Source organism: Anser anser (genome assembly GCF_964211835.1).
Source record: "Anser anser genome assembly, contig: HAP1_SCAFFOLD_100, whole genome shotgun sequence".
Classification (NCBI taxonomy): domain Eukaryota; kingdom Metazoa; phylum Chordata; class Aves; order Anseriformes; family Anatidae; genus Anser; species Anser anser.
Genome location: NW_028153617.1, coordinates 303,989 through 329,083, shown reverse-complemented (window position 1 = coordinate 329,083; position 25,095 = coordinate 303,989). Strand labels below are relative to the sequence as shown.

At 37.2% G+C, this 25,095-nt stretch overlaps 1 long non-coding RNA gene and 1 pseudogene across 2 annotated transcripts in view; both read right to left on the bottom strand.

The window, feature by feature from the left end:
* The window catches only part of LOC310891811, a 294,710-nt gene that overhangs the window by 100,886 nt on the left and 168,729 nt on the right, over positions 1 to 25,095 (bottom strand). The gene's annotated exons all lie outside the window — the stretch shown is intronic.
* The window catches only part of LOC310891796 (adhesion G-protein coupled receptor V1-like), a 73,886-nt pseudogene that overhangs the window by 13,375 nt on the left and 35,416 nt on the right, over positions 1 to 25,095 (bottom strand). The window contains exons 20-35 of the transcript in view: positions 24,217 to 24,393; positions 21,059 to 21,239; positions 20,236 to 20,438; positions 19,453 to 19,582; positions 17,755 to 17,835; positions 16,292 to 16,431; positions 13,295 to 13,904; positions 12,133 to 12,348; positions 10,940 to 11,155; positions 9,497 to 9,741; positions 9,121 to 9,302; positions 7,563 to 8,377; positions 5,928 to 6,137; positions 1,560 to 1,690; positions 1,202 to 1,301; positions 29 to 208 (exon numbers count right to left, since the gene is read on the bottom strand). The product of the transcript in view is annotated as an adhesion G-protein coupled receptor V1-like (transcript). The remainder of the gene's footprint in view (positions 1 to 28; positions 209 to 1,201; positions 1,302 to 1,559; positions 1,691 to 5,927; positions 6,138 to 7,562; positions 8,378 to 9,120; positions 9,303 to 9,496; positions 9,742 to 10,939; positions 11,156 to 12,132; positions 12,349 to 13,294; positions 13,905 to 16,291; positions 16,432 to 17,754; positions 17,836 to 19,452; positions 19,583 to 20,235; positions 20,439 to 21,058; positions 21,240 to 24,216; positions 24,394 to 25,095) is intronic.

Below are 25,095 nucleotides of genomic sequence, written 5' to 3'. Positions count from 1 at the left end.
TCCTTTCTCTTGGAGTTGTTATACAGACCTAGAGATCCAAATTCTCTGTTAATAAAAAGCTGAATTGTTTTGTTTTCTTCTGGGATTAAAACCACCCTGGATGTGGAAGCAAAATTCAAAATTCCATGTGGTTCATCACTAGCTTCTACTGTTAGAACAGCTTCATATCCTTGACTATCCAAAACAGCAGCACCTGTAGAAGAAACTCCTGCAAGAGAATCAGTGGACTGCAGTGAATGAAGTGTTATGCAACTAATATTTTTGTCTTACATTATTGTTAATATTACATTTAAATAACGTTCAGTAGCCATGCAAATACCACGAAACCAAAGCTCACTGAAGTATGTGGATGGTGTGGGACCTACACACATATATATACTTACATTCTATAACAAATAGAAACAGAAATTTTATGCATACCAAGTACAAAGTCACAAAAATGTATTAAAAAATAAGAAAACTTAACAGGCCAGTGCCAAATATCAACTTCCCTATATTTTAAAAGGAAATAAACCATTTTCCCAGGAAGTACCTCCAAAAGCTTAAAACTATATTCCACTTCACAATCATTACATCAATAAACTGATATGTTTTCCAACTATTGCTTTGATGAATAATTTTGCTCATCCCGTTGGGCCACAGTGACTCTCGGAAGTTGATAAGGCACCTCGCAGCAACACAATCCATGTCAAGTTAGTTTGGTGTTTGGACATTAATTTCAGTTTGAAAAAAGGTATTTCAGAACGGATGCAGTTTAAGGCTTCTTTTCTCACTATAATTTTAATGGCAAGAATAAAATATTCTGACCACCTTGAATTCAGGGACAGATCAGTAAGTCTGCAGCTTGACAAGATTGTTTAAAAAGATAAAAATATCTGCATGTTTCATGGCAACTCTATCCATGACATATTAGTAAACTCAGTTTGCATTAAGATTAAGGGAAGAAACAACCATTGAATTAAATAGGCAGAGTTAAATCAGGATTGAAAACCATTTAAGTGTATTTGTGGAGACACGGTGGGATTTCTATATACATACATAAGGACCAAGCCTATTTCAATAAAATGTTAATGAACTTTGCGTACTTTGCACCAGCTGCAGTTTGCTCAGTCCTATACCTCCAAAATGAAATAATAAAATTAAAAATATTATATTATTAAATGGTATTTTTAAGATGTAGCTGGCTATAGTTCTGCATTACCTTCTGTTTTGATGTTGTATAGGATGACTTGGTATTCTTCTTTTTCTTCAGGAATATGGTCATCCAGCAGATCAACATACACTGTTGTATTCAACGTCCCCTATTTGTTTTAAGGGTAAATTGATTAGCCATTATTTTATAAAACACAAGTGATATCATAATGACAAGTATTTTGAACAATTTCTTTAAGAAGAGTTAAGTATCAAGAATTGTAAGCTCCCTCCAGTTTGTAAGTCAAAAAGTGAGAAATTAAATAATCAAACCAAGAAAGAAGGACTGTTGAAAAGGCACACTTTTTCTCAGATCAGTTCTAATCACACTATTTTCCTGTAGCCAACATCACTGTTTATGGACTTACCTCAGGAAAAAAAAGTATTCCAGAATAGTTTGCAAAATTTTGTTTTACATTATGTCCTACTATCTTCCACTCAACAGTAACATTTCCCAGTCCTGGAGGAGTTCTTACGATGTGGAATTGTAATTGTTCTCCTAGGAATAAAGGACAAGATGCAGTGTTTCAGGGTCTCCTCTTCTACATGTTGGTTATAAAAATGAGAGGTCAAAAACATGCATCACACAGTTAAAGTATTTTTCCTGAAAGATATTGCTATTTTTGTCAGTTTGAATTTCACAGTAGTTATATACCACATTCACTTTTAATGCTGAAAAGAAAAACCTAAACTTAAACTCTTCTAGGTTTTTTTCTTCTGTTTTTAGTTCACACTTGGAAATAATTATGAACATATGAGGGAACTTGGTATAGATGAATAACTTAGAAAGGGAATGTTCATGAAAACATGCGCAAACATTAGAGCAATACAAGTCTGTAAACTGTACAAAACAGTAACTACTGTATGTACCAACAATAATAGTAGTTTTCTACAACAGTTCCCTGGAAAGAATACACATTATCTGAACATTTGCACTGTCTTGTGACTTTATTCAATGCATGCAGAAAAAAATGCTTATAATTATCTGTAAGTTCCGTTTATGTGAGTTCGAACTTACAAATATGGTCACTGTTAGAAAACAAAACATTCAGAAAATGTTAATAATTTCTTATAATCTCAGAGGTAATCAGTATTGCTGGACAATGTGCATATAAAGGAAGCAAATACTATGGTATTTTGCACATTTATAACATTTAACCCCAAAGGCACTTTAATTAAAAAGAGTAGACCTCTTAGTAGGCTTTGTAAAATGTGGAAATTGTTTTATATTCACAAGTTTTTCACAAAATTTCCATTAAATATTTTAAATGTGGACATGTGAAATTAGCATGTTATATCAACATGGAATAGATCAGTAGGCAATATTTTGCAAAACATTCACAATAGAGGACAGATGGTTATTTATAATAGGTAGGTACATGGCATTCATATTTCATATGCATTTTTCAGGTCCACAGAATTTAAGTTCAACAGCACATTTTGTCCTGCATTGGCTTTCAGAGACATGAAATATGCAGAAATCTACAATTCTGAGATTTTTGAAAACAATACATGAGATTTCTTTTGCTTATTGAAGAATTAACAAAACATAAGATAATGTTATAATAACATTATGCTGCCCAACTAGTCCCTTTGATTATGCAATTTAGAGAGCAGCAACTTAGGATGCTGTCTTGCTATTCTACTGTATTACCTTACAGAATTGTACAGCATTGTACAGCTAAAACTGGCAAGAAAAATCTGAAAATTTTCTAGTTACATTTATTTTTTGTAAGGAAGAGTCAGAGATATGCATGTATATTGGCTACCAATGAAAGAGAAAGGAATTCTTAACTTCAAGAGCCCTTAATATACTTAAATAAAATTTAATATTGTAAAGAAGTAATACAAAAACTGTATACACCCATTTTCAAATACATAAATGTGCTATTCAGCCCCAACATTTCAAACTTCAGTTAAGTCTCAGAGATGTCAACATTGATGTCGACATTGATGTCGACATCTTTGGCTTAAGTTGGTCCATGTTGCTTCTAAGAAAATTAAGGAATTCAAAATTTATTGATATCACAAGGATTCCACTTCTACAGTCAAACATCTGGATGGTAGACTCCCAATTTACAGGTTCCTCTGAGGCTAAATCATTACAGTGTTTAACACTGCACTGCAATCCACTATGTTCTATTTGAGAATTTTGCATATCCATTACAAAGAAATAAAGATTTAAAAGAAAAGTGGTTTCAATGGTTTAGTACCATTGGGAAAACACACACACACACAAATAAGGCAAAGCTTATTTCAATATATCTCTATAAGTTATAATGAATTTTCATTGAAGACTGGGAAAAATGCTTTATGATATAGAAAGCTGTTCCACTATAATCCAAACACTGAGAAGAAACTTGAAGTCATTATTACAGATTCCAAGTAGTTATTTACTGATCCATGTTTCCTACCAGCTTTACCAAGATTTTTTTGGTATTCCTATCCAGAAGAAATGCTAATATGAACACTAATTGATTTCTGAAGATTGAAAGTGTTATTAGGCTAAATTCAATATTTTTTTTATTATTTAATCCTTATCCATACTTTTACATTTCTACATTGTGACTTAATAAGTGATGCATCTCTTACATAGAGAAACAAAGAGGTGGGTATTTATCGCTGTGAAGAAGGGAGCATCAGCCGCTCTCCTCTTCCTCATTACTTTAAGCTACTGCAGTGCATTTTCTTGTAATACAGTTACACAACTGTCGCAGACCCCTGTCCAATAAAAAAATACTACACTTATCCTCAATAAGGTAAAAAATAACATGCACATTGTGAAAACAAAATGTATTCACTTAACAGAAAATTTTCAATAACACAATAACTGTAAAAGTAATGATATTTGGATTTATGTCTGGTAAATTTTGCTTTCGAATGAAAAAAATATTTTGACAAACTAAAATAATCTAAATGCCTTAGCTCTTTTGCTCTTCCTCTATTTCTCCCTTTTTCTCTCTCTTTTTTTTTTAATCAAAGACACTTAGTTCACTTGTTTTGTTTCTGGCTGGAAGGCAATGAACTATTTCTTTTCACAACCTGGAAAAATAATATAATAATAACTATATATAATAATAGAACTATAGCCAAGTACTTCAGTTTCAAGCAGCCAGCATTTGGTAGCATGCTATGAATAACATTTAACCAGTTGAAAGTATTCAGGGACTTTGGGACTGAGACAGTTTGTATTAATTCCTTGTGCTCATTAACAGCTCTTCTTAGCTAATCATATCACATCTGGCTTGGCACAGAATTAACACAAACCATACCTAGATAAAAAACCAAAGGTTATGATGCCCTTTCATGTTGGGAAAACAAAACAAAAAACCTTTGGTTGAGAAAGCCATTTTTCTTCAAACAGAAAATGTAGTGCACACATTAGGGGACAAGTTCCTGTTTTGTGAACTTTCCCTGCCCATCAGTTCAAACATCAGAGAAACGTGATACTGCAATACACTGAGATTCCATCAAAGGCCACCTAAAGCAATCACCACCAGTACTATTATCATCCTATGCAAAACTGCATCAAACTGTAGATGAAACATGCCGTGTATTCTTTAAAACAATAGTAGAAATGTTTAGTACATACCAAATTATTATTGTTCTTTCTCAAATGTTTGCTTTCTCTTATAATTGCTACTTCCCAAATCATCTGCCATAAAAAAACATCAGGTTCATGGGACAGACAAAGGGAAGATGTTACCCTAGTGTTTCTGCAGGAATGTTTTCTAGAATATTTTAAATTCTTTGTAAGTCGCTGATAGATCTGATTTGCTTATGACTATTAGGTGTGTGTATGTTGGCAGTCATGAAGTGGGCTGGCAGGAGCCTCGTGCAGGCCAACAAAGAGAAGGGCAGAGTCCTGCCCCTGGCGGGGAGCAGCCCCAGGCACCAGGGCGTGCACCCTGATGGAGAGCAGCTTGACAGAAAGGGCTTGGGGTCCTGCTGGACACTGCACTGGGCAGGAGCCAGCAACATGCCTTGTTACTAAGAAGGCTGATGGCATTCTGGGCTGAATTAGGCCAAGTATCCCTAGCAGGCTGAGAGAGCTATCCTTCCCCTCTACTCTGCACTGGTGAGGCTGCACCTGGAGCACTGGGTCCAGCTCTGGGCTCCCCAGTGCAAGACAGACCTAAACGTACTGGGAAGACTCCAACAGAGGGACACCGAGGTGATCAAGGGAAGGGAAGAGAGGCTGTGAGAGCTGAGACTGCTCAGCCTGGAGAAGGGGAGGCTCAGGGGGATCTCATCAGTGTCCTTCAATACCTGAAGGGAGGGTGGAACAGGACAGAGCCAGGCTCGTGTCAGTGGTGCCCAGGGACAGGACAAGAGGCAGCGGGCACAAACTGGAGCACAAGAGGTTCCCTCTGAATATCAGACAGCACTTTTGTGCTGTGTGGGAGCACTGGCACAGGTTGCCCAGAGAGATTGTGGGGTCTCCCTCCTTGGAGATACTCAAAAGCCTGGACATGGTCCTGAGCAACCTGCTCTAGGTGGCCCTGCTTGAGGGGGAAAGGACCAGATGACCTCCAGAGGCCCCTTCCAACCTTAAGCATTCTGTGATTCTATGAATGCTTGCAAGAGTTCAAAGTACATGTCAGGTATGTGGATATTCACTTCTTGCTGGTGTTCTCTGAACAGTGAAACACAATCATTGTGAGTCATTATCAACTGAAAGCACAAAGATGGAAACTGGCATTAAAATTTGAGCGTGGTCAACACAAAGAACACACCTTCACAACCAATAACAGATCTTGAGGCTGTATGGAAGCTTATAATTCCTGCCACATTGTCACTTGCCAGAATAATCACTGTGACAGTGTCAAAACTGGGCAAAATTCGACTCCCTCCTTCAGTATGGACCAGGCTGATTTCAATACTTTCATCATCCTCTGGCTCTGGATCATCTATAATGGGCAGCGTGACCATCTTCTTTGTTTCACCTACAAGGAGAAGAACGTATACAACCGTGTGTCCACTTGGAAACCACCTTGTAAAAAGACTCAATCATCTCATTTTGAAAATAATTAAATACATAAAATATATTAAAATTGCATGAAACAAACTTATTTACCTTTCTGGAAGTCAGTGAATGTCATTATGAAATTTTATCTAATTACTATTGATCAGTCACATTAAGCCAATAAAACGATCACATCATTAAATATACTATGTAGAAATTAATTATATAGGAATTATTTCGGAGTGCCTAGAATTCTTTATTTTCATTACAAATTCTATGACTTTAAAATTTAACTTAGAAAAGGGGAATATCATTCTTGAAAAAAAAATAAATTGCCAGGTGCTAAGCTCTCCGATGAACCATTTACACAAGGGTGTACATTCAATATGAGTACATTTACTGAGCCAGGGAATGCATTGAAATGGGATGACATTTTGTTAGTTCCTTGCCTTTGGGACTATCAAAGAATAATAATGTAAGCAGCAAACACCGTTAATCTCTAGTCGCTATATATCCATTAAAATTTACAACACAATCCTGTTGTTCAGTGCGTGTGCATAACCCAGCTGTGTTTTATGATCATCAGAATATCAATTTACAGAATACATATGTATTTCCTGCTAGATTGTCTTTCAAAATACTTCAAAATCAGTTTTTACTAAACTTGTAACGGGTAATGTAATTACATGTCAGCCTCACAATCATTGCCAGCAGCCATGCCTTACTATTCAGATGATTTATCAAGCTAGCACACTAGAATCTTTACTACGCACCTGGAAATTGCTTTCAAAATATCAGTTCGATTAACTCAGACTTTGAAAAAATAAAATACAGCATAAAATACAGCATGCTGCATGGTACTTAAGTAATGTCTGAGAGGGACTTGTTTGTCCTGTTTGCAATTCTTTTAAATATGTTCTGTTATGTTACGTTTAAATATGTTTTGTTATGTTACAATATGATCTCAGAATTTAAAGAGATGTCATGAAAAATTAGTACTGTAGTGACCGAGGGCTAACAAAAGACCACTTAGGCCTGATTCTCATTTCCATTATCCTTGCTGTAACAACTATCTTCGACTTTATTAATCCTTACTTATGTGGTAAAGGAAATCTTTATAGTGCAATATTTATACTGCAATATTTCTTTAATAAAAACCCTTAGGTATTTATTGTGCTTAGATATTTCATTGTGCTTTGCTACCACTGTGTGTGTTCTGCAAGATAATGCTACATGCTAATGAACAACCATACTCTTTTGCACGTGTATCCTTAGCATTCAGGAAAATTTAGCCTAAGAAGAAGATATCAGTTGTCAAAACATCCACAGTATCGTGTACTTGTCACGTTCTTTTTTCTTTTTCTTAGTTTTACAAAACAGAAGCCAAAACGAGAGCTTGTCTCACCTTCAGCAAACACCAGAGTCTCACCGACACCTATAAAATCCAAGTTTGGAGTAGCAGTCCCACCAATGACACGCCATTCCACTGTCACTTGTCCCAGGCTGCCTTCTGTTCTGTGTATCATTAGCTGCACGTTGGTCTGAGGACGTTCCTCTACTTCAACATACAGACCTTTCTCTGTTGCATTGGGACTTACACCGTAGATCTTAAACACTCCAAATGCGTCTCCATTCATCATTATGATAACTGTGGAGGTATTTGGCTGTCCTATGGTTGGTTGGTTTTTTGAGCTGGCTGAGACGTTCATCAGTTCTGCTTTCAAAAGGGTTATAGTGAATCTCTCATCCAGTTCTGGCAGGCTGTCAGGCAGTATGGTAACTGTTAGATTTGCAAACTCTTCCCCTTCCTGCATTATGGCCCACTGTCTTGTAACAGGTTCATAATCACTGCCAGCGATGGCTTGTGTGCTGAAGAGGGCGAATGCACTGGTAACGTTTTTCTTGTAGGTCCGGAACCCTGAAGTGTTGTTAGTTAATGGGCTGATATCTGACGTCAGCCAAAGGCAGAGAGGAATCCCTGAGGCACTGGAAAATGTAAAGGCTGAACATGCTTGTTCTTTTAGGCACTGAGCTGCACAGGAATACACAGGGTCACTTGCTGCTGACACATTCACTCTGGTCTTGGATGGTTTGTCAGGAATTCCTTGTACAGGAGGCTCGTAGTAGGCCAGGATATCCTGACCTTGCTCCACAGCAAGAGCTACAACGTCAGTCTCAGAAGTGCTGTAGAAAATCTGCAGCTGACCAAATCTTCCCTCACTAAAAGACATTATAATAAAATAAAGTTCTGTTAGTTGACAAAGGATGTCTAATATTCTACATGTTTCTGGGTTAATAATAGAAGTGAACAAAATCAACTGACCCTTTCTGAATTGCTGAAAAATTCCAAATAACACATCAAAATGCATTCCCTTTGAAACTAGTACCAGAATAACTGAGTTATCTTATTTTTTTGTGGATAGCAAGTTTGATTATTTATAGCTTAGGTAGTAGTCTGTTAAGAATGCATATTTGTAAACATTTGGTTCTAGGAGTTAACTTAGTCTTCTTCAGGACTTGGCAGCTCTCCTTACTTGCAAGGAAGAAAAAGCCGGTGACACCCAGACTTATCATCCTTCCTCTAGGATCACATGCATAAAACCTGTTTTCCTTCTCTTATTTTCATCCTGTAAGGGCTGGCCATTTTGTCCTCCTGTTCAAATCACAGGAACAGGCTACCATGCAGGTTTAAATGATTTGATGATTAAACGGACAAAATGAATAGTACACTGTGTACGCTGAGTTTACATTGTGCATTTCAATGTATACTACGTTTAAGTAATTTATGTAATACACAGACATCTACTTCAAAAACAATGTGTTTGAAATGAAAATACATTGAGATGGCAGATCAAAGAATTGATGCACATATTTTTATGAGAGGAGCATGAAATTTGACATTATAGTGGAAACAAAAGTGAAGAATAAATAGTAATTACAAATAAAGCAAACATTATACAAACCTTCGCCTGACTGTTATGTTTGCCAGCAAATTTCTTTCTAGTGGCTCCTGAACTCGATATAAGGATTGATGAAAGAAAACTGTGCCATAAGGATTATCATTGGCAGGTATTATAATACTTGCCACGCCATCTAACCCAATAGCACCACCATTGGAGGCCTGAGTTAATTCTACACGGACAATCTCAAAGAGAAGAAAAGAAAAAGAAGTAATGCAGCTAGACAATTTGTGGTTTTTCTAACAATAATTACAAGCAAAGTATAACATGAAATTATAGCACCTTCCTGCCGGAACATTTCTTGTTTTCCATCATACATATTTCTAGAACAAGTCAAAATTAATACCATCTTCAAGGAAGATGTAAGTGCTTGACTTACTTCTTCTATTTCTGGAACATCATCAGCCAGGATTTCCAATAGTAGCATCTGAAAGGCTTCCCCAGGGGCAAAAGTAATATTGCCTGAGGCAACCTGCAAGTCCTCATCAGCAGGGTGTCCACCAATGGTAGCAACCCACTCAACAGTAACGTTACCAAGTGTCCCAGCATTGCGGATTACTGGCAGATTTATGGGTACTGATCCAGATTCAGGCTCCTCCACAGTAAATTCGGTCATCTGGAACACTGAAGTGCAGCACAAAGAGGTGTATTTCATTAACAGTAATATTTAAAATAAAAACACCATCCTAGTTACTGAATTATATATTTTATTTCACTTGATTGCATTCATTTGCACAATTAAAAAAATGTTAATCAGGTTTAAACTTCAAATTGAACTTTCAGTATCATTTTATCTGCAAATAAAATTGGCATGAAAATTCAGCCCCCACCCAAGAGTTTATTCCAACGTATCCATTGTTCAAGGCTAGCCATGATCTAAGTTTTTAGAAGACGGTCAGAAGGTAATTTTTCCCAGTGAGGAAATTTTTTATCATTTTTTATGTCACGTATGGAAAAAATGTGTCAACATATTCCATCTAAATTGTTTCAAATATAAGTCTTTCTTGTATAAAATCTTTAGTTGTTAAGAATGAAGTTAATGAATTATCCATGTGGAATTATTTACTTTTGTCAATTTCCTTTACATTTTGCTGATAAAATGGAATAACTGAAATAAAGTAGGGTACTAAAGGGAGAAAGAGTAAGTCAAATAAAATGGCTGGAAAACATACACCAGAAATACTGAAATAGAAAAAATAAATAGAAAAGATAAATTTCTAAAATGTCATTAAATTTTTGAAATTACCATTTTTTTCTCAAAACCTGTGTAATGAAACTATTTTTGGAAAGTGTCCACAATCCATTTTACTGATAATGATAGAAAGAAGAAAAACTACAATAACTAACAACCAGAACATACAAGAACGCAATTTAAGTCATATTTGTACTTTCCAATTTCCCCAGATATTTAAACCTGCTTTGCCTGATTATTTTGTAAAACAATGACACTGCACTATCTAAACAGGTTTTGGCATGTAAACTTAAGCTTCAAGCTATTGCAGAAATGCAACATTTAGAATAGATAAAAAAATACAAATTAAATTAAAATCCATCCCCATTAGGAGACTCCAAAATCCACCTTCGTCTCACAAAATCTTGATATATAAGTTGACTGAATGCTTCAATTTCGCTATATAAGGGCACCATTTGCCCTTACTTACACGTTTTAATTTAGTTTATCTTATTTTGTCCTTTACTGTGTTCATCCAGACTTCCCTTTTTGTATTCTGAAAATTTTTATTCCATTGCCCAGTAATAACTCACCCACAAATCAGCAGATTGCTACTGGACAAGAGAAAATATGCAAATAAGACTCATTTACCAAAGGATCCAAACGGGTCATCAGAAGCCTCAATGGTTATGACTGCCCTCGTCAAAGATCCAAGCAAGGCTCCTCCTGTCGTTTGATTCAGCAGCTGAACATAAAAGGACTCCTCAACTTCAGGATTGATATCATTAATTATATAAATTGGCACAGCTTTACTTGTTTCTCCTTCTAGTAAGACAACATCTGATGAGGCTACACTGTAGTCCTCACCTAGATTTGTACATGAAAAAATAACAAAACAATCAAAACACAGAAGAATATTAAGGCATTCTGGTTCATTATGAAACATCACTAATGTTTATCAGCACTAATATTTATCTGTTCTTTTTGCATTCCCTTGTGTTCATATGTTGGTGTGTTTTTTTGTGTTTTTTTTTTCTTTATCTTCATACCCAGAAAATACAATTGTTTATTTCCTAGTGCCTTTTAGATATCTGGATGGATGAAAATAAATCTCATCTTGGCCAAAACAGAGTTTACACTGTCAGTCCAAGAAGCAATTACAAAAGGTCCATTATTATCTTCCATTGAGAAGATCACACAACTGTGACATTTCTATATTTGATTTCTGATAGTTGTCTGGCTTTCCAAGAGATAAAATGAAACAGAAGTACCTTTTTCAAAGGAGATTTTACTAAAGGACATAAGGTCACTCCTTCCCTCGTGGAGCTTTTCAGGGATCACCTGAGAGCTTTACCTTTCATTTGCAAAGTAAAAGTCTTCTTGAATTGTGCTTAACATTTGTCTGTTTCACAGAGGAGTCACCAGCTCTCAATTTCCCTCCAAGAAACTCAAATAAGCCATGTATGGTAGGTTGAAATATGTACAAAGGACTAAGTACTAGCTATATATACTACTACAGGATTTTTTATTTTATTTTATTTTTTTGAGAAAGTGAGTGGCCACCAGGGAAACAAACAGCCAATTCCTTTCCTTAGTTTTCTTGCTAGATTCTTCAGTGATGATATCTCTGAGTTTTTTTAAATTTGATGTAAGGTCTCTTCTATAGGACCTGAATTCCTGTCTCCTAAGTACACTCAGTAAGTATCTCACACTTTGGTATTTTTTCTACTTGTTTTACTAGACTGCATTCAATACACACTTGCTTGCTTTGGTTACTCGAAGCATACAGTATGCTCTTTCTGGTTTAACACAGAATGTGTATTTCTGCTATTTTGATTTCTTACCAGCTGTTGCAGTTATTGGCATAGCTTTGAATTTCACAGAAACATCTGCAAAAATTCCCCCAGTTCTGGTCACGTTAATGATTGGTCCAACATAATTTTCAGCAACTCGCACAGCTGAAGCTGAAAGCTGAAGTGTTCCAAAAGCATCATCATTGGCATTGATAATTACATGAGCTATAGTCTCACCCACTGATCCAAGACGAGGAGAATTTACAACTGAAATATGAAAAAAACCTCTTACAGCAAGCCTGAAATGCCTCCTATATACGGCTATACTGTTCATATACATACACCTGAGTTTAGTGGATGGCCACTACTAGCTTTCAATAAAATTTTCATTTTAGATTTGGACAAAATATAACTACAAACTGCACAAGCATATTTTTGATGTTTGAATTATATTATGTCAGAAAATCCACATTCTTACTAACTTATTATTCTACCCTGCTGTGGAGCATACAAAACACCAGTTCTTTGAAGAGGTGAGGTACTAGCAAAATTACTTATTTATTTGTCCATAGGACAATAGAATTTTACACTAGCAATGATGAACTATAAGTAACCTTTCAGTTTCCCAGTAGAATTTTTTGTAGTGTTTCCCTTAAAAATCAAGATTAATGTGGGAGAGTCATGGGGGAGAGGGAAGGGAAATTAGGCATGCCAAGAAGCTCTTAAGCATAAATAAGGCTGTAATGACCTGAATTTATCTGATCGGGCAAACATCCTCTACGCTAAAAAGCCAGCATGAAGCTGCAATTCTACACCACTTAATGTTTAAAAGGCTTTTTTCGCTTTCAGTAAGTGCAACTAGCTTATTTCCTATCATTGTGCTTTACAGAAACAACAGGTGAGCAGGTATTAGCACACAAAACCAATACAGTAATACAGTTGGCCTAAAACACCTGGGATAAAGCAGATGCAGAAGGGAGAAAGAAATGTCCACCCCTGACAAAATTTTGTGGTAAAGGAAATATATGCTGACACACAGAATCTTCATACTTAATGTGAGATACTCTGACATATAACTTACAGGATTCTTAACTATACAGAGTTAGGCAGAGGTAAAATTTTACTGTAATTTCAATTGCTGCATTTTATCCTATTAAATATAAATATTAGCCTACATATTTAAGCTTTGGGTTTACATATGAAAGACACTTACTTGGCCGATCCTGTACTTTGTCGATCAAAACAGTATTGTTTAGCTCCACAAAAACAGATTCTGACCTCTCAGGATCATAATCATCCAAAATAGGCAAAGATATTGTGGCTTCGCTTTCATTGGCTGCGAAGATCACATAACCAGTAATGGGTATATAATCTTCTCCTTGTATTGCTCTAACAACATCAGGTGGAAGAAAGGGTGACTTTTCATCATCACCTAAAGTTCTGTATGTAACCACTACTGTACCAAGAAGACCACCAAGCCTTACTATTGTCAGGGAGATATTTTTTGTTTCTTCCTCAACTTTTATTGGTCTGTTTCTCTCAGAAAAGATGAACAGTCCATATGGATCATCATTAGCTAAAACTGTTAATGTTGCATTAGTGTGATTTCCAAGACGACCACTGGACACATTGATGATCAAAACTGAAAACACCTGATCCAGTTCAGGCACGTTGTCAGGAGAAACTTGTATGGTAATATTTGCTCTCACTTGGCCAACATCAAATGTTACATTCCCATATGCAGAGACCAGGTCTTCTGTAAGATCACAGACTATGACCCAATACAGAGTCACCTCAGACAGGGCCCCATGAGTTCTCACAACCTAAGTGGAAAACACAAAGATTTATGTATTTCTTTGTACTATAAGAAAGAAGAACATAAAAGTGTAAAATGGCATACAGCAAAGTCACAGAATCACAGAATATCCTGAGTTACAAAAGATCCACAGGGATTATCAGGTCCAACACCTGACTCCACACAGGACCACCCAAAATCAAATCGCATGTCTGACAGAGTAGTCCAAATGCTTCTTGAACTCTGGCAGCTCAGTGCTGTGACCATGTCCCTGGGGAGCCTGTCCCAGTGCCCGACCACCTCTGGGTGCAGAACCTTTCCCTAACCCCCAGCCTGACCCTCCCCTGTCCCAGCCCCATGCCGTTCCCTCGGGTCCTGTCGCTGTCCCCAGAGAGCAGAGCTCAGCGCCTGCCCCTCCGCTCCCCTCGTGAGGGAGCTGCAGGCCGCCATGAGACCTCCCCTCGGCCTGCTCTGCTCTGGGCTGAACAAACCCAGGGACCTCAGCCGCTCCTCATACTTCTTGCCCTCTAGACCCTTCACCACCATAGTAGCCCTCCTTTGGATGCTCTCTAATAGTTTATGTCCTTCATATATTGTAGCACACACAGTGCTAGAGGTGAGGCTTCACCAGCACAGAGCAGAGCAGGACAATCCCTTCCCTTGACCATCCAGCATTGCTGTGCCTTATGCTCCAGAACACAGTTGACCATTTTGGCTGCTAAGGCACACTGCTGGTTCATATTTCTCTTGCTGTCAAGCAAAACCCCCAGATCCCTTTCCATGGGGCTGCTCTTCAGCCTCTTGTCCCCAGGCCTGTCCGTACAGCCAGCATTGCCCCTTGCCAGGTGCAGAATCCAGCACTTCCTCGTTTAACTTAATTCCAGTCAACTGTGACCTCTCCAGACTCCAAGACTATTGAAAAATTATTGAGAGAGGTCTTGCAATGACATCAGCCAGCTCTTTCTGTACTTTGGGATTAATCCCACTGGACCCCATAGACTTATATGCATCCAGCTGGAGCAGCAAATCCTGCACAAGTTCAAAGTTGGCTGGGAGTTTATCATCATCACAGTCCTGAAATTCAGAGCTTTGGGTGTCCCCGAGCCCATCATTGGTGTTAAAGACAGAGGCAAAGAAGGCATTAACCTCTGCTTTATTGGCGTACTTATTTGTGAGGTTACCAACCTCAACAAGTAATGGATCAATGTTTTCTCTGCTCCTCCTTTTGCTGTTAGCATACTTTAAAAAAAGCACTTTTTGTTGTCCCCACAGTACTGGCCAGCTTCAACTCTGAGTGAACATCACCTCTGTAGTCCTTGTTCAACTGACCTTGCTTCCAATGCCCACAGATTTTCCTTTTTCGCCTAAATTCTAGAATAAGATCCCTGCTCAGCCAAGCTGGCCTTCTGCCCAGCTTGCTCAACTTCTGACTCTTTGGAATTGCCTGTTCCTGTGCTCTTAAGAGGTGTTACTTAACTAACCAGCACTGATGGACTCCAATACCTTCAAAAGCAGGTTCCAAGGGGACCTCACAAACTAGTTCACTGAGTAGTCTGAAGTCTGCTGTCTCCATAGCTAGGGCTGAACTTTTGCTGGCAGTTTTCCTCCTATTACCAAAGATTTTAAACTCAGCCATCTCATGGTCACTATGGCCAGGACAGCCTCCAATCACCACTTCACCCACAAGACCCTCACTGTTTACAAGCAACAAATCTGGAGGGCACCTTTCTTAGTCAGCTTCCAGAGTAACTGTACCAACAAGTTATTGTTAACGTGCCTCAGGAATTTCCAGTACCTGTTTGTATTGGCTGTATGGTATTCCCAGCTAACATCTGGGAAGTTGAAGTCACCCACAGGGACAAGGGCAGATGACCTAGAGATATCCCTTAGTTCATTATAGAATAATTTGGCAATGTTGTCCTCCTGGCTGGGTGGTCTATAGCAGACTCCCACAACAACTTCATCTTATTGTTATAACTTATTTCCATGTCCCTTAATCCTTACCCGGAGGATCTTAAGCATGTCATTGCCAACTGCAAGCTGCACACAATCCAGCCCCTCCATTATATACAGTGCAAAGCCATTGACATGATGAGTTAAAAATAAACTAATTTTAAAAACAGTGTAATCTTTATCATCTTAGCTTTGCTGTATTTGTTGTGTCATCAGCACTTACTTTAAAATATTCATACCTCAAATGTAAACAAGTAGAAGTAAATTTAAACTTATATAAAACATTTTAGTTTTAAGCTGAAAGATACACTTTAGAAAGTGAAGTATAAAATGTCAAGACAAATGTACATGATAAAGTTAAGTTAAAATGCTGTAGACCTATTATAAAAATATTGCAGAATGCTCTGTAAAATAGACATAAAAGAGGATTGCATAGCAATATGAGACCCAAAACTTTCTAACCTGCAACATAATATTGCTATCTCCATCTTCAGGCTCAGTTCCATTTACCGAGAGTGACTCAGTACTGAACTCAAAGACGCCATGAGCATCATCAGAAGCCTCAATAGTCACAACGATGTGGGATGCAATTCCCAAGCTGGCTGTAAGTGCAAGTGCCAAAATGAGTTATTTTTTTATACCATCTTTTCTTAAAAGCTAAGGAAGTTTGTTACAAAAAGCACACAGAAAAGCATAACTGGAATATTTCTGCTGTTTTGCATTTTGTGGTGTGTTTTTTTTTTGTTTTAAATGTGGAATAATTATCCACATGGATAAGGAACTCACTTTCAATAATGCAGTCCTGGCAGCCCTTCTATGGAACAACACTCCAAAGCAACATATAAAATGCAAATATTTTAAGAGAGGATCAAAAATAAAATTACTTGTCTAATTAAGGAAAATGAACTAGAATTTAGGGTAGGGGAGAGTTACGTGGTAAAACACAGTGTAAGCAGTGCAGACAGGACAAAAGCAGGTACTATTTTAACTGAAGCTGGAACAAAGAAAAAGCTAGTCCAGGAAATTCTACTACTGTAATGATCATCTTGTGTGAGATAACTTGCTGCTTAGAAAGAGAAAGAGCCTGGCATTTTAAAAAAAATCTGGAAACACAGAAGAGGAAACAACACTTCCCAGGAAGTTCCAAAAAGTGGTTAAACCACAGACTTACTCTCAGGTTCAAACTGAACTCCTTTGTATTTTCAAATAAAACAGAAAATCAGGCTGTCACTGTGGAATAAATTATTTGATTTCGATAATGGGTGCTAACACAATATTTTCAGGTCTCTAGGGTTTAATTCAAAATCCGCCATCATTAGCGTTTCCCTCATAGTAGGTGCTTTTGTTTTCATCTTATTTCTGCATATTGTATGTTTTTAATTTTCTCAAGATTAAATTATCTTTGTTTTCTGTATGTTGTGACAAAAATAGACTTCAAAAATGAAAAATAATCAAAGCATTCTTTTAGAAAAAAAAGAGCTAACACCACTTTTTATTAAGAGTATTTTTGAGATGCAGAGATCAAAGCATAAAGCAAGTGGCAAAAGAAAGTATCAAAACACACAGTCAGGTAATTTTTAAATTACCTTAAATTTAAAAAGTTTCTCTCCTCTTTGCTCTCCAGAAAATTTTACAAAATTTACAAACAAAGCTAATTTTTCTAACTACTTCTGGAATAACTACATTGTGTTCTATAAAAATACAGCTTTGAAGATAGAGAAGCTGTTATTTTCTGTATTACGGTTAGTATTGACTGTTGTTGAAATTAAGCCTTTTTTAAAATGGGAAAGAATGTTTTGACAGGACTCTATGATATATCTCAAACCACAAGCAAAATAACACTATGATAAACTGTGTCAGTAGTGTAGTTCATGAGGGATATTACAGTTAGCATAAAGAAATAAAGATTAATCCAAAATGCTTACCATGCTGATGGACAGTTGGAAGGAAGAAATCCATGTTCCCATCACCACTACCACTGCCATCATTTCTAAAGAGCTCAGCAACTTTAAGATGACAGACATACAGATATATACACATATATACATTTATAAATCAGAGCGCAAGCAAAGAGAAATTTAAACTATTCTGGACAACAGGAAAAAAAGAGGGAAGCACTCTAGGAAGGTATCAACTTTGCTTCTGAAAGTGTACAGGAGTTCTAATAAAGACTGAAATATTTACATATGCCACCTCTTACTTAATTTATGACATTGGAAATAGCAATGGGAAGTCAGAATGAAAGAAAACACATACACATAGTTTATCTTTCCTCTCTTTCCCTCTTTGTGTCCCCATTTTGTATTTCCCCTTTCTCACTCCTAACTGAGGCTTGTCATGGAGGAATCTAAATTGAAAAAAAAAAAAAAAAAAAAGGTAGGGGAGACGATAAAGTCCCTCAAGCTCCTTATTCTAATATTTTCTCACAAAGTGAAAATGTTGGGAAAATCTGCAGAAAACTTAACTAATGGGGACTTCATAAGCTTTGTGTTTGTGTTGGAAAGGCCAAAAAGAAGGCTCATTTTAAAAAGGCTATATAGTTACTGGATTACTAAAGTTAGTTGTAAATTTTCTGTCACAACAATTTGAAAGAGAAAAGTTTGACTCCTTTTAACAAAACAACTATTCAACCAAAAAGACAAAATACGTGAAAAGTCTCAAGACTTTACCAAAAGAATCACTGAGACCATGTTGCACCATAGACACATACAATCATAGCAGAGAGCTGGATTAATTCAAGGAAATCTGATACATCCTCCCAGAAGGGACCACACTTGCAATTTCCGAATTGTTTAAAAAAATAACATCAGTTTAAAAAAAAAAAATCAATTTATGGCTGTCAGTGTTTCTAATTACTTTTCCCTCCAACAAGCTTTACAATCTCCGTTAAAATTTTTCTCAAATGGAAAAAAAAATCTGTAAGGTATTCAGGGGTTTATGTGGCAGCACCACTATGCTTTGCCGTCCCTTCAGACTAGCCCTTCAAACCAATAATTCTTTCAAGTGTTTGTCTTGTTCTTACAGACAGTTATCTACGAGCTACCTCTGCAGCTACAGCTCAGCAAACTCCCTATGGCCCTCAACATCCACAGCCTGTTACTGCTATAATCCATTTGACCTATGTATTGCAGTTCTTCTGATTTCACTCATGTGGAAGAAAAAACAAAACAAAACAAAAAAAACCCAAAACAAACAAACAAAAACACAACACTTTGACTGTTTAGCCTTAAATATTTTATAAATATTCCATATTTTTGAAATGCAACATATTGCTAATATATTTTTGCATTATTTTAGTTCTCATTACCAACCATGAAGTTATACAAAGTGAAAAGCAGCAATTGCCTTTAGATGACCTAACAGATGGCAGTGATACACTTTCCCTAATACATGGTAATAATATACTTGCTATGGGATCTGGTTGTTTCCACCAAGGATTAAGAAAAGAACTGAGGAACAGTTCTTCCCTACGAAAAAAGACAGCTGTATGGGGGTGGGGATGTAGAGGTGCTTTTTGTTTGTTTTCAGAAATAACATAGAAAATAATGCCAAGAAAGACAAGATTTTTATGAACGAGTAGAGGTCATGAAAATACAACTAAGGGACTGATATATGTGCCTTACCTCCTCCCTCTGGGTTCAACAGCTCCACTTTAAACGTTTTTTCTAATTCAGGAATAGTATTATCAGTGATGTTAACAGTAATGTACTTGTATCTTTCTCCTGGCTGAAATTCCAGTGTACCCACAACAGCCTGCAATATAAGAGCTCTTCATATTTTTGTTCAAGTCTAATGTTTTCATCCATATAAAAAAAAGAAACAGAACCTTCATTTTGTCTTTTTCAAAACATCTACTTTTCCTCACTTAAGCTTTAAAAAAAAATCTGAAAAATCTGTTTTACAAAAGAAAAAAAAAAAGAAGAAGACATCTAAGTTGACATACTGGTGAGCATCTGCATTCATGTACATTTTTCTTATTTTTCTGCACAAATGATCAGTTGGACAAGCAAGTGCAGATACATGCAGGTTATTTTGCTAGGCATATACAAATCCCAGTATGTACAAGCATAATGTTAACCTGTACATGCACTTGAATAATATGGTCTGTAACAACAGCAAAACTCACAAATTGCTACACTGAAAACTCTGTTAAGAAAAAAAAAAAAAGTTCAAAACCAGAGGCTTTTCCTAGACAATGCAACTTACTGCAGAGAAAAGAATGGAGAAGTCACATGATGTATATTTTTAAGTGAATATTACATATCCATTTGCCACATCACCTTGTAAAGTAGTCTTTCTGTGAAAGAATCATAGCTGGGCTAGAGCAGTCAAACTGAAAGCTATCTCCACGATAAATAACTCTAATTAATTCCAAAACAATTATACCACCTTGGCAGTTGCCATACCTGATAATCTTTGGGACTGAAAGCTGTGACTGGCACTGTTCTGTATTCCACCAGAACTGTTCCAAGAAGGCCTTGTGCACGAACTACCAGTAATCTGACGTGTCCAGCTTCTTCTTTAATAGTAATATGGGGCACAGAAGAGGCTGGAAGAATCATTTTATCACCTGGCTGAGGAGGTGGCCCCACAGAGAACTGGAGCAGACCTGGAAGACAAGAATTACTACTTACATGGCTTTTCATAACAAATTTTAAAGATGATAAACAATTTAAATAAAGTGATTGATAACATATCTTGTGATGGTTCTGAAATTAAAAACCACATATACCAGTATACCCTTAAGCCTCAATCACACTATTTCCAGAGATGTGCTGTGTGCCTTACCCTCTCTCACTGATATTCTTGTCAGTCTTGATAAAAGGCACAGCACAATAATAAAACCTTCTCTTCCCAAAAGAGCCTCACAGGCCACGGTTTTGCGTATTTACTGGTACAAGACATATGGAGAAATGACTCTCATTGTCAGGAATTCTCATTTGATGAAAAACCTGGACAGGATCAACTACATGCAGAGCCTTTATTTGCCCTCACAAGAGAATCCTTGCTTGTTTGGGCAGGGAAGATTTGAGGCCTTTTTGTAAAATTATAAAAGAAAACTAATTCAGTATTCATTCATGTATATAAACAATGAATTAATTCAAGTCAGATAAAGTGGAATATATGAGATTGCTTCCTCAACTATTACGACCAAGCAAAGTTTTCATCTGACTGGAAAGAACTACACAATAATCTGAAACAAAGCTGTATAATTCCCATCATTGTTACCGTATGGGTGGTCACTGGCTTTGATGCTGATATCAGTAGTTTCCTTTTCTGGATCTATACTTGCTCCACTGGTAGGAGTTGAACCTAGTTTCCCATCTCCAGACACTGCAGAGACTAATGTCACACGGAAATATTCATTTAACTCCGGAATGTCATCATCAATAACATGCAAATTTAACACCTAGAGAAGGACCAAATCATGGAGAAATCAAACCATGCAACATTCTTTGATTAGTCAGTCAGCTGTATCTGCTGTATAGTTCTGAAAGCAAAGGACACTATTTTTGCTCTCCACATAAATTCAACTAATTTCTAAGATAACATTTTATGTCTAGAATATGCTTTCCAAAAACAATGCTTCCAAGCTACTGGAAATGGAAGGCATATTTTCTGAATTGTTTCAAACTACATAAATAAGTGATAATAAATACTTGTTTGGTTGGTTTTGTATATCTTCACAAAAGCAGAGTTTAATTTCCATGTACTGAACATGAAATATCTGATAAATTTTAAAATCTTTTTGAAATTATGCTTATGAAGAGACATTACAGTGATTAATCCAATTTAGAGAGCAAATAAATTGAGCTTATTATACCACCTGACACTTTGACCTGCAGATCATACGATTTACTAACATAACCTTGCTCTAAACACGCTAACACATTCACTTCAGAAAATTCCATCTTTCTTTATGTTTCGATATGGTCGGACAAACATATAGAAAACATTTAAGTAGCTGATCATATTTAGAGGCATGGTAATGAGTAGATTACAAATGTCAGTTGAAAGTCCCTTAGGATATCCCACCTGAAGAGCAGCTTGCTACCAGCCCGTTTCTTAGAGCCATGCACATTAGCTCCTCTGTATGTATGCAGTAAATTGGACCAGTAAGCTGTGTAGCAAGAGCCTACATCAGCCATTTTCTGCCACTAGATAGAGTAATGTGGGCCTCGTCTATGTTGCCATGCTAGAAAAGCTTTGGAAATTTCTGCTATATATGATTGTATGAAATGCAGTAATATCATTTCACAGAGAAATAAAGCTGAATGAACAAACTATTATAACATGAATGAACTATTTTCAGATACCACACGCTTTTGCCAGTCATCACATTATCCAGATTCACAGTTCTAGTGAAGTCACTGGGATCCCTGCAAATGACTTCAGCGAATTTGAGTCCACATTGACTTCTGCAGCCTGATATAAGTGAAACTGAGGATGGTATTTTCTACTCACAATTCATCCTTATTATACAAACAATAATAGAAAGTGTATGTTGTTTCTACAGTACTGTGGTCCCGCACCACTTCTTCAAATAAATTTAACAATTCTGTGCTGTACATCAGGATTGAATTCATTGAAACAGATTATTTTTATTTCTATTTCTAGCACACGCTGTTTATTACCACAGAATTTTAATCATAGGACAGCCCACGTTGGATGGGACATCAAAAGATGAAGTTCAATGTTTCATGGAAAAAAAAAAAATAGATGAAATAATCCAGCACCATGTTCAACTGCATCTTAAGCACCCCTGGTGATGGGAATTCTACCATAGAACCATACATTGGTTTGGGCTGGAAGGGACCTTAAAGCCCACCCAGCGCCACCCCCTGCCATGGGCAGGGACACCTCCCCCCAGCCCAGGCTGCCCTCAGCCCCATCCAGCCTGGCCTTGGGCTCTGCCAGGGATGGGGCAGCCGCAGCTCCTCTGGGCAGCCTGGGCCTGGGCCTCACCGCCCTCTGAGGGAAGAATTTCCTCCTTCGCCCCCTCCCTCGCCCTGCTGCCCACGCTGCTGTTGGTGCAGCCCAGGGTACGGGTGGCTTTCTGGGCTGCAAGCACACATTGCCGGCTCATGTCGAGCTTCTCATCAACCACCACGCCCAGGTCCTTCCCCCCCCAAGGGGTGCTCTCAGTGCTTTCTCTGCCCAGCCTGTGTTTGTGCTTGGGATTGCCCTGGCCCAGATGCTGAGGTCGGGACAACCCGACCCTGTCCCTAAGGAAGTCGTTCCAGTAGTTGTAAAAAATTTCAAGACAAAACCTCTCCCACTCTATCTTTGTACTCTTTGCCCTCTGTCTTCTCCTGTGGTTTCTTGAGAAGAGAGAGCCTCTGTCAACTCTGGAGCTGCCCTTTAGGTACTGTAATAATGGGATCAAAGTCCCCTTCTAAAGGGTGAAAAGATCTAACCCCTTGAGTCTTTCCTTAGAGGACAGGTTCTCCAGCTCTTTGATCATCTTTCTGGCCCTCTTTTGGACCTCCAGTCTGCCCACATAATTTTTTAATTGTGGGCCTCTGTAGCTTTGAATTCCTACTCTTCAGTGTATCCTGGTATCCTGGTATTTCTTTTTTCTTTTTCTTTTTTTTTTAAACTAATTCAGATAAGGAATTTCGTAAGACTTTTAGAAAGCTTTCTCAGAAGCAGCTAAAGCTTCCCTTATGTATCATTTCTCTTTCTCTCCCCCAACTCAGAGATGCAATTCTGATTACCAATTTCAGGTGTCTCTAAGGCCAGAATATTGAATAATTTCCTTATGTTCCAGTTGCTCGCACACTTTATGCAGAGGAATAGATTAAAGCAGACAGTAATCATTTCAGGGAGACTCAAAAACAGCTATTGTTACAAGAACACCTTTAATCTCCTGTTTCTGATTTTGAATTTAAAAGGAGACAGAACCTGGATAGCCTTGAGTGCAAGAACAGCAATGAATCTTACTATTGCCTATTTAATTGTTGTGGACATAAATTTGAGTTACAACACTCAGATCAAACCTGATCATTTTCCAATTTCGAAAGTACATGGACTATCTACACTTTTTAAAGTATATGTACACATACACATAAATACAGTTAATATTTTTTATGTATATGTACATATATCTAATATGTACATGCACACATGGTGACTTTTGAACTGACATATACACAGAGCTACAAATAACACTTTCTTGTTGTCAGGGATGGAAAAAAAGAAAGAAAGAAAATATATATATAACAAAAAAATAACAACATAAAATAACAAAATAAAAAATAATAATAAGAAAAGCCATGTGAAGTAAACACTCTCTAGTATGCAAACCAGCCAAGCACCCTCAGAAGGTATTTTCCAGGAGGTTTGTAAAGGACAGGATGAATTGTTAATAGGAAGGTAGGGTTTACCTCTGATCTCTGCCAAGGAACGAATGTGATAGTGCCACTGCTATTAGAAAAATCGGTAACAGAGTAATTAATGCCAGTGGAATCAACCTGTGAGATAATGTACTTTATATACACATAGTCTAGGGCTCCCCTTGTACGCTCCACAACACAGGATATAGTGGAACCTTCATCAGCAGTCTGGAAGAAAGCAAAAATTTGGAACGTTTATTACTGTCAAAGTAAATCAAGGCAATTTCATTAAATAACACGAAAATATTTAATGCCAGACAAATGTTCAAGTAAAAAATTGCTGTCATGTTACTTTCAGCTCTTTTGGAGTGTTAGGAAGCTGAAACTGACCTTGATGCCAATCAGAACAATCCTAGTGGAATCTGCAAAAGTCTGATGCCTCCCTGAGGACTATTAAGGTAACAAATAACAATACACTGCAGTTCGTCCTGGACACAACCCCTTTCCTAAAACTATGCGTCAGAGACAGAATCAATATGCTTGAAATGTACCTGTCGAAAGCAAATGAAACTATTGCTTTATAATAACGTCAATATTGTAATTTTCCTTAGCAATAATTTAAAGAAAGATTTGGATCAGCACTTTCTCTAACCAGACACACTATGGATAGAAATAAACTATACCATCATCATTCAGAAAAACAGATTTTTCTCTTCTACTGTCCTCCTTACAATTCTGTATCTTCACAGATAACATGACTTCTGCAGCGACAACTTCACATCTCTGGAATGAAGCTTTAATTGGTACTGACCTTCTATTTTAGAAAATAACGTTCATAAAATTAACATAGAAAATAATTTTATCTGAAAGTTATTGGAAAGGTTAAAGCTATCTTATGCATTAGATAAATTTCAGGGCTGCTTTGTAAGA